General features: G+C 31.5%; 1 long non-coding RNA gene across 2 annotated transcripts in view; it reads left to right on the forward strand.

The window, feature by feature from the left end:
* The window catches only part of LOC127738162 (uncharacterized), a 67,824-nt gene extending 57,999 nt beyond the window's left edge, over positions 1–9,825 (forward strand). For both annotated transcript variants that reach the window (XR_007999947.1, XR_007999948.1), the window contains exons 3-4: positions 9,412–9,452; positions 9,682–9,825. This is a non-coding gene — a long non-coding RNA (uncharacterized LOC127738162). The remainder of the gene's footprint in view (positions 1–9,411; positions 9,453–9,681) is intronic.
* Positions 9,826–14,097: the final 4,272 nt, after the last annotated feature.

A 14,097-nucleotide genomic window follows, 5' to 3' on the forward strand; every position in this document is an offset into this window, starting at 1 on the left:
GAGGCTGTGAAATGTATATCATCTCTTCAAGATAAGTATGTTGTTGTTCCTGCGGACAATGCTTCAAATAATATTGTCTTTATATGTAAATCGTATTACTACGAGTGTCTTGTAAAAGAATTAGGAATAAATGAGCACTCAGGTAATCCCACATACAAAAACATATCATTTGACAAGGATGAGATTTTGGCAAATCATAAGTCCTTCATGGCTTCAAAGAACATTGCATTGAACAACAAATCGGAGGACTTACCTTGTTTGTATTGAATACCTAAACTTCACAAAATTCCGTACAAACAACGGTACATTGCCGGCTTATCTGCATGTTCCACTAAAGAATTGTCCATTAGATTGACTAAAATTCTGTCCGGAGTAAAAGAGGGTCTTCAGAAATACTGTGAAACTGTTTACTCGCGTAGTGGTATTAACCATATGTGGATTCTTAAAAACTCTAAAGAACTTCTGGATAATTTTAAATCTCGGTCTTTTTCTGAAATTAGTTCTATCAAAACTTTTATTTTTTCAACCTTGTATACCACCATTCCCCATGTGAAATTGAAAACCCGTCTAAAAGAAATAATCCACAATGCTTTTCATCATAAAAATGGTAGCATACGCTATAAATTTATTACTTTGGGATACCCTAAGGCATATTTTGTTAATAGTGAACAAAAAGGTAAAACATGCTACACAGAGGAACAAGTGATCTGTATGCTGGAGTTTCTTATTGACAACATATTTGTTGAATTTGGAGGTAGACTTTTTCAACAAATTGTCGGCATTCCTATGGGAACGAACTGTGCGCCTCTCCTTGCCGACCTCTTCTTATTTTCATATGAATCGGAGTTCCTTCAGACACTTGTCAAAAACAAGAAGATCAAAGAAGCCAGGTAATTTAATTTCACTTTCAGATATATTGATGATGTTCTTTCTATTAACAATCCGAACTTTTCTGATTGGGTTCCATTAATATATCCACCAGAACTAGAAATTAAAGAAACAACAGACACGGCTTGCTCCGCCTCATTTTTAGACTTATACCTCGAATTTGACATACACAGTCAACTCAGTACCAGAATCTATGACAAACGAGACGATTTTAATTTTGAAATTATCAATTTCCCCCACCTTAGTAGCAATATACCAACTTCACCTGCATATGGGATATACATTTCCCAACTTATTCGGTATACAAGAGCTTGCAGCTCCTACTCAGACTTTGTAAAACGTCACCAGTGTCTGAGCAGAAAGTTGATGAACCAGGGGTATGTCAAAGAACGTCTTGTCCTTTTTCTAAAAAGTTCATCGAAAGGTACCAAGAACTTGTTGATAAATATTCCGTATCAACTTCACAAATAATACACGATGGTCTTGAAGTATAGATTTTGCGTACTGACGTTGTTTATCATCTTAATAACGTGTTATAGTATTCTTTTATTTGTCTTTATTTATATTACTTTTACTGTTAAGTCTGTTTTTTGAGATATCCATTTGACGTGACTCTGTGCTTATGTATCCCGTCATACTTTGAACGACAAAATTATTTTATTTATTAATATTACTTTAAATGTTAAGTCTGTTTTTTATGATATACATTTGACGTGACTCTGTACTTATGCATCCCGTCATATTTGAACCACACAATTATTTTATTTATTAATATTACTTTTACTGTTAAAGTCTGTTTTTGTGATATCCATTTTACGTGACTCTGTATTTATGTATCTCTTCATACTTTGAACGACAAAATTATTATATGTCTACCTGTGCGAATTTCAAACGCGCGATTTTACGCCAGTACTTAAAACATTCCATCCTTTATGGGTGGATTTTACATAGATTATAAATAAAATCGTATAATATAAGCAAAATGAGGATGTTAAATTTGATGTATGCCTTTTTGTGCTTCTTCGTTACATTTGTTTGTTTTTATAGTGATTAAGATGATAACACAATGTTGACTGCTGTACCCCTATTTTTGACATTTTTACCTATTGTGTCTGTTTGTTTTGTTCACGCATCATTGTCAATATAATGGAATTTGATGCGACTGTCATAAAAGTGAGAGGTTTAGCTAGCTATAAAACCATGTTCAATCCACCATTTTCTACATACGAAAATGCCTGTACCAAGTCAGGAATATGACAGTTGTTATCCATTCGTTTGATGTGTTTGAACTTTTGATTTTGCCATTTGATTGGGGACTTTCCTTTTTGAATTTTCGTCGGAGTTCAGTACTTTTGTGATTTTACTTTTTATATGAACGTTCAAGATGATGAATAACTGGCCATTCCATTCTGTAAAAGTATATAACAACAGTAGTTATAAGTATAAAGTGCAATATCGACGTATATACCGTACCTTCCGAGTTGTCCCGTATGAAATACTTAATTTAATAGTATAAAACAACTCCAAAGTACAAAATTCCGTAATGATATTTAGGAATGTAGCAAAACTAATAAGATTTGCTATCTTTACTGAACAAATACTCCAATTAAATTGCATGCCCGTCTGATCTATCAAATTTGTTTTAATTTGATTGAAATAAAATAAAGATAACCAGAAACAAATGATAACAATATACATACACGATAACCTCATTGAGTAACGGTTGTGTGGGCATAACGGACAAATAATCTAATTGTAGTCTTACTTCACACAAGATGTGAAATATTATTTCCTTAAAAGGGAGATGAGATAATATATCAACTTCTTAGGTTGTTATTTATTTTCTTTTGAATGGGTTAATTCGTGCAGGCGACAGCCAAAAAAGTTAAAAAAAAAAATAAAACAACATATGCATGTGCCTGTCTCAAGTCTGAAACCTCGTCAGAGATTGTCTTGTATCGTATCTTAATGATTTGGTGATAAGGGTTATTTTGAATAAATTGATTTCATAACCAGTTGCCGGCAATTCTGTAAACAGCTGTCTATTTAAACAAGATTTTTGTGTTTTATTCAAGATTTTTAAAAAAATATTGGAGGAGTCCTATTTCTGATGAGTTGCAGCATACGGTTTAAAAAATATATGTCAATGGAATTTATAGAGGTTCACAATCGGGCGAAGACTAATATTTAAAGAAATAAGAAATACTATTGGATTTTTCAATGATTCAATACGAATCTAGAAACTGAAGTGCTGAAATATTTACGGTTTTGAGAGGGTTCATGTTGCATATAGTGTTTGTGTGTATGATGCGTTATATACCTGTTTCATTTTAACAATAGCTAGGAATAACTACCATTTTACCCATAAGATGTAGGACATTCCGACAGAAGTATACACACATTTAAAGAAAAAAAAACATAAAAATGTAATTCAATAAACGGGGGAAGTATATAAAAAGTTATGCAAACAAAAGCCATTTCCAATTTTGACATCGTGAAGGAAGACTGTGTTTTATTTGATAAAATAATGACTTCTCTGTTTATATTCCAGTTTAATTGTAACCAATTATACAAAACTATTTCATTTTTTTTTTCATTGAAGATTTCATTTACTCGCACAACTGATATTAAAAGGAATGAGAATTTTACATGCTATTGCATCATTTATTCTAGTTCCACTTTCACAAATATATAAAAGCAAACGTTTAATACAAATACCGGTAGGATGTCGGAGTTGTATTTATCATTTGAGACAGGGAAGATATGTACACAGGATAATTGCATTTGGTTTAAACCGGTGAAGACATAATTAGATATGTTTACCCTGTTCCAAAATTTGGAAATAATTTGACATTTTACTTATTTCTGATTAAACGAATTGATGACTGGAAGTAATATCATCACGTCGTTTGAAAGAGAACTGGTGTATGTGTCAACCTTGATCACGATACTTCTAGTAATGCATTTTATAGCAAAATAGATTTGACAAGTGAGAAAACGTATTCTTTGACATGGCAGAACAGTTATTTTTATTTGGTTTTGATCATGCAATGATTTATACATTTTAGCTGGTGTCTTTTACTTCACTCCTGTTATATCTTTTCTCAACCTCTCACTTTAGTCAAATTTACTGGTTATGTTTTTGTAATATTTCTTTATATCTTAGAGCATGTTAATATTGGGACTAAATGCATCACTTCCAAGCTATCTGGGTATACTCAAATCCAATATCATGCTTAATGTTTTACAGCATTGGCACAGTCTTTGAATTGAGTGTTCTTAATTTCAACCATAGTTTTAAGCTTGACATTTTTATTAGTTTGAATCATTTACGTGTCCCATATTTTTAGTTGGAGAGGCTGGAAAATTTCCCCGAATGCAAATTGGCTGAAGCGAAGAACTTTACCAGCCCTCTTTTTTTCAGTTAAAATTTGAGAAAGAAACAAACGTTTACTTAACTTACGTCTGCAATAATAATACTATAAATTATAATAATGGGAGGGAAATTGAAAATTTTAGAAAGGTTTGTTATAAATCATGTCAGTACCGAAGTACTGACTACTGGGCTGATGATACCCTCGGGGACTGATATTCCACCAGCAGAGGTATCGACCCAGTGCTGTAAAAAATGAAAACAACACACAAAAAATTTTATGCATCCGAAGCGCTTTTCTGGATTTACCTTCATCAATAAATGACAGAACTATGAATATTCTGTTTAAACGATGGTAGAGTTTTTGTATTTGTAAACAAAGAAGAAAAACACACTAGGCATCCATAAATATAATATATGCGGCTTTTAGGTCGAAAAGGCCAGCGAATTCTGCACGCGATTAACACTTTCGGACAAAGAAACACCTATCCCACTCAGAATTGATTCTGTAATATTTGCATCACAGTAATTCAGCACTATGTTGACTGTATTCAAACAACTATCAGAACGTTCATTAGTTATTGATTTGAATTTTCTAACTTTACTCATTAGCCGAGCCTGTTTTAAAAGGATGATCCCAGTCAACATAAGAGAGAGAAGAAATCATGGAGGCAATCAAAAGTTACAAGTTCAATGAAAACAGACAACACCATGACCAAAACGAAAAACAATCAAAAGAAAAACAACATTTAGAAAATATTACACGGAAAACCAAAAGTTTGAGCAACACGAACACTATCACAAGCCATGATAAACTCAGGTAATCCGGAAGGGTAAACAGTTCTTGTTCCACTAGCGATACCCGTCGTGTTGCTCATGCAAGTACCGGTAGACAATCGGTAAAAACTACCTTCCTGTAATGTCACAATCTAGGAAAAGAGGACGGGAATGTTGTAACGAGTGGATCATATAAGTGGACATCTATGATATAGGTATTCCATAATGATCAACTAAACCGTGAAAGCGTCCGTAAAACTTTGAAGAGACGACTTAAACTATAACATTTTGAACCTTTGATGCAATAGCTTCCTTGTAAGCAGTAATCCTCTATCAAGGTATTCATGATAGGAACCCCTTGGAATATCGTAACCGTTGTGAAATATATATACTCCATATGCAGGCGCTCTAGGAATGTTGCTACACTCGGAATGAAAAGTTCACAAGAGGAAAATTGAAACCCTTTCTTTTGTCTGTTATATCTGTTATTACAATTTCATTGCATAAGATCCAGGCAACATAGTCACCAAACTTAGAATTCAGCGAAAGGACGTCATCTTTATAGCGGAAAAGTAAGCTAAAGAATAATTCCAGCCTATTTTTATATTTCTTGCGAAGTTCCTGTATAAAGTCTGTCCATAACAATAAAGGAACAAGTCGGCAAGCAGAGGGACACAGCTGGTTCCCATATGAATACTGATTTCCTGTTTAAATACAGGTCCTTCAGACGTAACAAATATGTTGTCAATACAAAAATCCAAAGTGTTTTACATGGTATAAATTGGTTCTTTCTTACTTAAACAAGAAATTTTTATTTGCGTTGGCCATTCTAAATCTGTTCTGTGAAACAAAATTGAACTAATTCGTGTAAATGGTCTTTAAGTTTAGAAGGAGGAACACTAGTAAAAAGAGTAAAGAAGACACATATGTTTTAGTGGATGAGGAGATTGAAATTATCTTACAGATTTCTTGATTTATTTTAAGTATCCACATCTGATTCCTAACCGTATAACCACCAATACTATTGTGTTTATTTAAATTCATAGATTCCTACTGGTTAGAGAGTAATTATCGTCGAAAGTCAATTCTCGCCATTGTATTTTATTTTTAAGTATATGCCATATTGAAAACGTCAAAAGAAGAAAATTATAGGCGACGCTCCAATCACAATTTCTGGATAATAAACGAATCTTTTCAATCCAGGTATTAAACGAATTAAGTGCGAAGGCAAGAATTTGTACCTGGCAAAAACTATACTTGTTAATAAGTTAATACCATTGTTTAGTATATTTGTTATTATGTACGGAGTTTTATATTGAACACCATGACGGCCTTATTCTGATGATCATTATATGCAGTGGTCATAGCATTATATGCAGTGGTTACAGCGTTATATGCAGACTGGCAGCATTATATGCAGTAGTCACAACATTATATGCAGTGGTCACAACATTATATGCAGTGGTCACAACATTATACGTGTTTTGTTAATGAAGGTGATGATCAGTGATAGTGATGATGATGATTGATGATAGTGAAGGTGGTGGTTCAAATTTAGTAAAGCAAAGTTCACCTCAAATGGATTTGACATTCCGTTACAGTATAGCTTCAGGTAGATTGAGGAGATTTGGTGTCTGTACTTAGTCTGAATATTATTACTGGTATTTCTTATGCTTATCAAATATCTTCGTGTAGTTTAGAGGAGTAATTAGTTTTGTTTGTGTGAGTGGTGCGTCATTATTGATCTTTGCTGTTATTATTTTTTGAAATGATGTTAACTTTTACAGAAAAGTTAACCTTGAATGGAGTGGTCGTATTTACTCTTCCTTGTTACTTGTGATTAATCATCCTATTTCGCAGTGTTAATGTTATTCTTTCATTCTTTTGCGGGATGAAATAGTGAATAATTGCAAAGATAAAACGAGCATAAATCAAACATGAGTAAAATGAAAGAAAAACATTGTAAATAGAAATTATGAATGTTCAACAAAAATACAATTCTCTGAACACAGACTTCTCACAACTTTTTGTCTAAAGAAAAGAACAGTCATTTCGAACATCTTTTTCTTTCAATACAGTAGAATTTAACAAAACAAAACTGACCCCTTTAAAAGTTAGTCAACATCAAAAGAAATTTTATCATCAAAAGAATAAAATGAAACATTATTGCACTTCCAATATAGATTAAAGGTAATTTAAAAAAAATTCTAAAAAGTTTTTGTAACTGTTCCATGTACTTTGTCAGAATACATCAATTATACCTCAATCTATCTTGTAAACTTGGTACATTTTCCTATAGAACTACAACTTCCCATTAAAACACAAAAGGAGTCGCTTTAAATGGAAATAGTTCTTGTTAGTATCTGTCAAAGCAAATATTGAATGCGAGTTTATCTGTATTGGCTAAGTTATGGATAATTGCACGAAATTCAATTTCAAAAGCATTAAATTGATGTGTATAATTATAATGTTTGCTGTAGAACGAACTTTTCGCACATTGTTTGAAAGATGTCAAAAATCGGGAAATCAATGCAAGCTTAGTGTTAAGGAAAAAATAGAAATTTAAAATCTGATTTTAGAAAAAAAAACCTAACAAAAACACGTCACATAATACCTATTGCTTCACGTATTTTAAATAACCATTAATCTAAATTAAGAATTACATCTAATATTGTGTTGATTGCTGATCTTTGATAGTTCTTGTTAAATATTAACCGGTTTTTAGAGTGTTGGCATTTTACAGCATGACAAATGGGTACAGATATTGCTTTATTGTTGAAGATGGTATATAATGTCTTATTACATTCTGGTATTATTTTTGTTTTTGTTTTGATATCATGGTAATTATCCGTATGGTCTAGAAAATACGATCGCTCCACCTAAACGGTAAAACTAAAGATCGGGGAATACTATCTATTACTAGTTTTATGAATTTCGGTCCAGATTGACAATGTACGTTATACCTGATGCTGGATTGTATTCTATTGACTCTTGGTGTAACACATTGTTGTTGTTTACTTATCTTGAATGTTTTATTTATAGTTGCATATACATTTGCAAAAATTTGTAAAATCCACTTTTTGGTTTTATCAAGAAATATTACTAGATGTTAAGAAGACGTAAGACGTCATCTAAGTGGATCACGTTTACCAAAAATAAAGATGAAAACTAATAAAAGATTAGAACAAAGAAAATGTAATTATAAAAACTTTTCCCATTTGTTAGATAATTAAAATGTTTTCCCTTTGAAGATGTTCAGAATGTCATTCAAAAGGGTCGGGTTGAAAATCCAAGCAAATATATTTTGTAATCGTATTTCCTGAAGATTAAAGGTTGTGAAATGATATTTTACTTCGTCACGATCTAATATTGGTTGAACAATTATTTTCTGTAAGGTTTCAATCTTAATCATTCTTATTCAATTCCAGTGAACAATTTCCTTGTTCATAGACATCGTATTCAATTATTATTATGTTTTAAAAAGTTTTCTGCAATAGTAAAATGGAATTAATGGTGGTGTGTAAGAGGCCAGTAAAAACCTTTATTGCATTTAAGAAAAGACTAACGGGTTTAGCAATACAAAACATATATTCTATACAACATTACAAAACGTGCACCATATCTGTTCATTAATATTATATAACTGACTAATGTGGACTTCCCTTTCCCAATTCTCTAGATAGCTTTTTATAGTCTACAACACTTGAAAAAAAGGTTTTTTAGGAATTACAAAAACAATTAGATTTGAGAATGGTTCAAGCTGATTAACATTGGGGTGATTTTTTAATGTTATCAATTGAATTGTTTCTAATATGAATACTGGTACGCCAAAAAGGTAATCATCATAAACCTTACAAATTTCACAAGTTTTTATATCACTAGGGTCTGTTTTTTATCGCCATAATTCTATGTCTAGGATGTGATCACTTATAATCAGAGTTTACATGAATGAGTCTTCATGTACATGTAATAAACCTAAATCAGTATTTTGTTGCAAATCTATTTTAAAAAAATAGTATGGAAATTTTCCAGGACTATCCCCAAATGATAATTTTATCAGTAGCTGCTGTGATCTCAAACTTTGTCCATTAGACCCAAAGTCAAAAGGGTTCTTCCTCACTCCATGGGGCATTATAAAAAAAGTTTGATATGTTTTGTTTGTAACTCAATATAGTGTGTTCAGAAACTGCAATATTGAAGTTCGGAAGGCTAGACAGCCATATTATTTAGCCGAATTCAATATCGTCGAAACTTTGCTAAAAATATGCAAATACGTTTAGTATGCTCGATTCATATGAGTAAAGCTTTAAAAACAACTTTTATTTCAAAAATTTCACACGTTGAATTATAATAATTGTCTGTTTTCCTTGCAGTGCCAATAGAAGATGAACCATTTGGTGGAGTGTTATGGAAGGTAAATATTTGCTCTGAATCAGTTTCTTTAAACGTTTTCAACTGCAGCATTTAAAACATTTCCTATCAAATATAAAAAGATTCAGAGTATTATAGATTAAAATGATAAAATTATTCGTATTGCACTTCTTGATAATTATATTAGATTATTGTCGTAGAGAATCATTTATAAACATTATACACATATACATAACTCAGTAATTCTCTGACATTTTCTGTTTGCTCTCCAGAATAACAGCAAATATCTGATGAGTGTTTGTGTACCTATTGGAGTTGGTATTGCTGGGGCAGCATGTATTATTGGTATGGCATATGCTGCCAGAAGATGTTATAAAAATGAGAGAAAAATACAAGAAATTAGAGCGGCACTTCAACAACAGGCATGTATATAAATATCTTTTTTATGCACGTCGTTATAAAAAAAAGATTTGAGTATAGAATGTAAAAATAATTAACAACAGTTACTGTCTACGATGACTTTAGAGAAAAGAAGCAAATGCGTGAACATGAAGTTTAACGATAGATCTAGATAAGTAATGATTATAACAATAAATGTATGATTGATTAATTAATTAATGGTTGCTTAACATCCGGTGTCAGATATAGCATGTATCGTTAAAAAGAGAAAATCTCTTATGGGAAATAAGTGAATAACAGGTAAAGCAATGAATATTGGTATGTTTTGATACCGTTTTCATGGGTTGTGAGTTCAGAAGTGGTTTAACAGTTTTTAAAAAAAATACATATAATACAAGGATATGTGGGCTATACGTCAATGAGACAGCAACCCAACGGAAAAAAAAACTAGAAGACGTTCGGACGGCACATTGAAATTACCTGTAGATTGTTTTAGTAGTTAATTGGCTTTTGATAGCATTTTGTACATTAAAAGCAGCAATAATGAATGCTTTATTGAAATGAAGCAATACATTGAACAGAAGTATTGAAATAGCAAAATATTCCTATTCTATTTTTTATTTGTTCAAATGAATTTTTCAATTTAATATTTGTCAGTCTTTTTGGTTAAAATATCATTGTGTTTTAAATTTTTCAAGGCAACGCGTTTTATTTTGTTCTGTGAAGTTTTTTTTCTTCTTTTGTTATTTGCTTGATGATGAAATTTAGATTATGTTTAAGCGAACAGAGCATATCAGTTATTTTTGCGTTGAAGACGGATGTGCGTATCTAAATAAGACATATGTATATTACTCTGATATAAGTTACTTTTTTATTCTGAAATATAATTTCTCGTTTCCTTTGATATTATGACTTTGATTCATATCTATGTCATTTGTCTTGGTTTTCTAATTGGTGATGACAGAGCTTGCGACAATAGCCAGTTCTATTTGATATCTAAGTCATTGTCTGAATCCAGAATCGACAAAAATATACTTTCATAAAACGAGGTGCATCCCTCCATGGGAATACTACTGGTTCACTATACCCCCGGCTTTCAATTAATGTACAGTAATATATGGTTTGTATGACTATGTAATTTTAACTTCTAACAAACTTGCATTTAACTGAATAATTATATACCAATTGTTTTAATGATTAAATGGTAACGTTTTTTTTTCTACCTCTTAGACACATTCAGCGAATCCATACGTCTTCCTCTATAAGGGCTTTAACTGGTACTATAACATCAATTTCTTATTCATAATCCGCTTTATTATATAAAAAGAGGAACTATATGCATGTTCTGCAAGTTGCAATTGTTGCACAGATGTTAATCTCAAATAGAATTCATGGAAGCTAACCTTATCCTATAACCTTCAATATACAGATGAATTCCTTTAACTGAATTGTTCAAAGTTTAATGACTATGTTGATCGCATGTATCCTGTTTGAAATTAAAATTAAGGATGACATATTTAATGGATATTATAGAGTCAATTATGTCACAACAAGAAATTAACGTTATATGTTTTTCATCTTATACCATCACATATTTTAGATAACATTATATAGTATGTACGGGGATATGGGTTGAATTTTGCTGCGAAAACACAACAACTTTGCAATTGTATCTTACGTTAACAATCATCACAATTACCGGGCCCACGGTCATATAACTTTACTCAGTACTCGGAGTACAAAACTTGTGCTCCTAACATCAAATCCAGTATTTTGATTGGTTGATTTTTTAATCTGAGTACGATAATCGTGCTCGAAATTTTAGTGACCGCAAGTCCAGAAGTTTGTGATGTGAACATAAACGTGATTACATTGTAATATTGATTCGCATGTTATCGTCCTTAATTAAACACCAATACCGTTGTATTAACAAAACACACGTATGCAATAATTTTTAAATGAGTTTTAATATAACCCCACTCCAAAGGAGTTTTCCGAAAAGTCGAAATGCGATTATTTTGTCTAATAAAAGTAAATTTGTAATGTTTAATCCTTTTTTCAGTCAAAAGATTATTTAAAAAAACAAACCTCATTATTTTTTTCTTCTAGGCTATGCTTAGTATATATAAGTCAATGGGATGGAAATATTGTAACCTGGAAAGGTATCGTACGACAATATTACTCTACGAGATAGCGTCTTTTTGCCGGTAAAAATGAGTACACCAGATCGTGTCCTCGATTTGGACTACAAGTTTAGAAATATTTGTTAATTTTGTTTCACAGAATTTTTTTAAAAAGAAAAGAACATTTCAAACAATATTAATTTGAGAACATGTTACTTGCTATACTTTTTAAGCGGCAATCCGTGTATATTGGATAGCATTAAATTTTGTTCATCCTTCTTTGAAATGATAATACTTCATTGACTTAATACTATGTTAAGAGATAATCTGTTTATTTGCTTATAAATAAATGCCCATCAAAGAGACAGTTGTGATTGACATTAACAGGATAAAGTAATCTACTGGCCAATTAATAGCTAAATACCAACTTAATGATTTTACGTTTTGGGAAACATAAGAAATATATCCTAAATCAATACTTAAAATTTCAGCAAAAATAGTTTGCCTTTGAGGTAGTGTCGTGCTATATATACTAGAGTTATTGTAAAATGAGAAATATAAGAATTTTGGGCATTTTATGTAAATGCTTAGTTCTGTTGGAAAAAATGATTAAACCACAATCGGTTTCTTGATTATATTTGTTATTTCCTAGTGTTTTACTGGATTTTTGTTCAGTGTTCACACGCTCATAATAGTGATACGTTCTCCTGCCCTCCTACAGACCGTTACCTAGTCAGATATTAAATAATCGGTTGAGTGTACAAAGCAACCAGGGTTCATATTTATTACATATTAACAGTTTTTTTTGGTTCTAATATTAGCCACTAGATGTCAAATATCAAGCCATCTTTTCTTTCTCAATGAAGGGTGCCGGTTATTGTTATTATTTTTGGCAAAATACATTGTTTGTCTGTTCAGATTTTCCGAATCATATGCACTCGCTTTGCAAATGAATGTTCGGGATAGCATCGGATCTTTGACGTTTTTTCACGCAGTGATTTAAAAAATGTAAGTGAATGCTTTCGCCTTCACTATATCCTTGAATGGAGCATTTGTCGGTTTTTAAATTTTGGGTAGAAAATTGTGTTCGCAGAATTTAAAGTCTGATGGGAGGAGCTTTAAGTTTAAAATAGCTATGATACCAACAAATATTTTAGTAAATGTTAGTACTGTTCATGTTAAAATCTGACAGACACTTTGTGAAAGCTTTTTTATACACTCAAAAGATATAGATATTATGTGGGGAAAAAATACATTGTAATGCATTTCGGAATATGTGACAGAAAGGGAATAAATAATGTGAAAATTCGTGAACTTGGGATTTAACACTAAAAAGGAACACACAAACCAGCTAAGAAATTTGTGCAATAAGAGGATAACTTGCCGAAAATTTCCCCAAAATGTATAATAAAGTTATACAATGCCAGAACACAAACAAGAGAACAGCGTTGGTGATACATTTGTTGTACCTTCTTGAACCTGCAAGTTCACCAGAAGTGGTAATATAATAAAATGTATAAGATATTGATTTTAATTTGATGCACGTTTCAAACATGTATCTGCTCAGTTGTGATAAAAAAAATATTGAAAATAGCTAGACTGCAATCGGTATTGGTATGCAAGAGACATAAAGAATAACATTATTATATAGTTACTATTTTCTTCCATTATGGTATCAACTATAAAATAGTTAATCTTTGAACAGGATACTGTTTAAATAGTTGCAGCTATCTTTTGTTCAATTAAAATGAACAAATAGTACTTGATTTCTTAATGTTTACTCTGCTCTTCATGGCTAAATTTCTTGGTCAAGCACTTAACTTTATCAAACAAAACTATTCTTGTAAACTTATAAAAAAATCAATCTGTGAAAACTAAAGTGCATCATTAATCCTTTAATTATCTTTTAAATATTCAGTGCGTATAATTTCTTCCCACGTAAAAGGGATGTACTCGCCGACTTCTAAATGAAACAACCGAAAGAAAATGAACGACGAAATGTCAGACAAACCCGATAAAAGAATTAAAAGATATGGCGTGTCCGGTACTCCATAAAGCCTACAGTTGTTTCAAGTTAACACAATGTTGTTAAATGTTTGATTCGTGTAAAAGTATCGACCTGCTTGCACTTTAAAGTAAAATATAAGTGAGATTTTCTTTGTAGTA

Source organism: Mytilus californianus, unplaced genomic scaffold (genome assembly GCF_021869535.1).
Source record: "Mytilus californianus isolate M0D057914Y unplaced genomic scaffold, xbMytCali1.0.p SCAF_4, whole genome shotgun sequence".
Taxonomy (NCBI): domain Eukaryota; kingdom Metazoa; phylum Mollusca; class Bivalvia; order Mytilida; family Mytilidae; genus Mytilus; species Mytilus californianus.